Here is a 2047-nt window from a genome sequence, read left to right as displayed (position 1 = left end):
GGAGGCTGAGACAGGAGAATCACTTGAATCTGGGAGGCAGAGGTTGCAGTCAGCCAAGACCATGCCACTGCCACTGCACTCCAGCCTGGGCAACAAAGAGCGAAACTCTGTCTCAAAAAAAAAAGAAAAAAAAAAGCCTCGAGAGGCCTTGTTGTACATATACACAAGTGTTCTCCGTGGTAAAAATGAAGAAGTGGATCACAGGTTTTGTTTATTTACAGTTTTTAAGGCCAGATGCAGTGGCTCATGCCTGTAACCCCAGCACTTTGGGAGGCCAAGGCAGGCAGATCACCTGAGGTCAGGAGTTCAAGACCAGCCTGGCCAACATGGTAAAACCCCATCTCTACAAAAAATACAAAAATTAGCCGGGCATGGTGGTACACACCTGTAGTCCCAGCTACTCATAGGGCTGAAGTGGGAAAATCATTTGAATCTGGGAGGTCGAGGCTGCAGTAAGCTGAGATTGCACGACTGCACTCCAGCCTGGGCAACAGAGTGAGACGGTCTCAAAAATAATAATAATAAAAAAAAATTGGGCGCTGTGGCTCACTCCTATAATCCCAGCACTTTGGGGGGCCGAGGTGGGCAGATCACCTGAGGTTGGAAGTTCAAGACCAGCCTGGCCAACATGATGAAACCCCGTCTCTACTAAATATACAAAAATTAGCCAGATGTGGTGCACACCTGTAATCCCAGCTTACTTGGGAGGCTGAGGCACAAAGATTGCTTGAACTCGGAAGGTGGAGGTTGCAGTGAGCTAAGATGGCACCACTGCACCCCAGCTTGGGCGATAGTGTGAGACTCCATCTCAAAAAAAATTTTAAGTCCTGGCACAGTAGCTTACACCTATAATCCCAATATTTTGGGAGGCTGAGGTGGGAGGATCACTTGAGCCCAGGAGTTTGGGATCAACCTGAGCAACATAATAAGGCTCTGTCTCTAAAAAAAAAAAAAAAAAATTAGCTGGGCGTGGTGATGCTCCTGTGGTCCCAACGACTTGGGAGGTTGAGGCAGGAGGATCACTTCAGCCCAGGAGTTCAAGGTTACAGTGAGCTATGATCACACCAGTACACTCCAGCCTGGGCGACAAAGCAAGATCCTGTATCTAATAAATAAAATATTAACAGAAACATATTGCTAAACTGTCCTCCAAACTTTGTAAAAATCTCATGGGCAAAGAATGGAATCATATTATTGGTTCAATTTTTATTTCTTTGGTTAATAGTGAGGTTGAGCATATTTTTATTTGAATTATATCTTCTGCAACTTTCCTGTGTTTTGTTTTGTTAATTTTTCTATGGTGTTGTCACTCTTTTTATTGATTTGTAACAAGTATTCCATATTCTGGGTAAGCACTAAAATCTTTCAATCGTTATGTATATTCCAAATTTCTTTTTAGTACATCGCTTTTCATTTATGTTTTTTATAGTGTCTTAATTTTGAGGTGGTCAAATGTATCAATCTTTTTTTAAGGATTTTGCTTTTGTTTTATTTATTTATTTTGTATTTCGCTCTTTCAACTTTTTTTTAAAGGGGCTCTTCCTTTCTTCAAGATTACAAACATATTTTCCTGTACATCCTTATAATACTTTAACACTTTGCTTTTTACACCTAGGTCTGAAATCCATCTGGAATTTTGTGTGTGTGAATGGTATGAGGTAGGGAGCCATCTCTTTTTTTTCTCCCAAACAGATAATCAGTTGTCCCAATGCGTTTAATTGAATAATCTGTCATGTCTCCACTGAATTCAGATACTAGTTTTGTCACTGACCATAAATGTGTGTGCCTTTCTGATTGTTCTACTCTACCTTCCTAGTAGTCTATCTATTCCTATGTCAATACCTAATCATTACAATTACTATAACTTTCTAATGTGTTTTCATTACTGGTGACATAAATTATCCTTCCTCATTCTTTTTAAAAACAATCTTTAGCATTTTAACATATTTACTCTTGCTTAAGAATTTCTGAATGTTTGTCTAGTTCCATAAAAAATCCTGTTGAGATTTTTAATGATATTGCATTCAATTTATACATAAATTTGGTA

This window comes from Colobus angolensis, unplaced genomic scaffold (genome assembly GCF_000951035.1).
Source record: "Colobus angolensis palliatus isolate OR3802 unplaced genomic scaffold, Cang.pa_1.0 Scaffold37, whole genome shotgun sequence".
Lineage (NCBI taxonomy): Eukaryota > Metazoa > Chordata > Mammalia > Primates > Cercopithecidae > Colobus > Colobus angolensis.
This window is presented reverse-complemented; position numbering follows the sequence as displayed.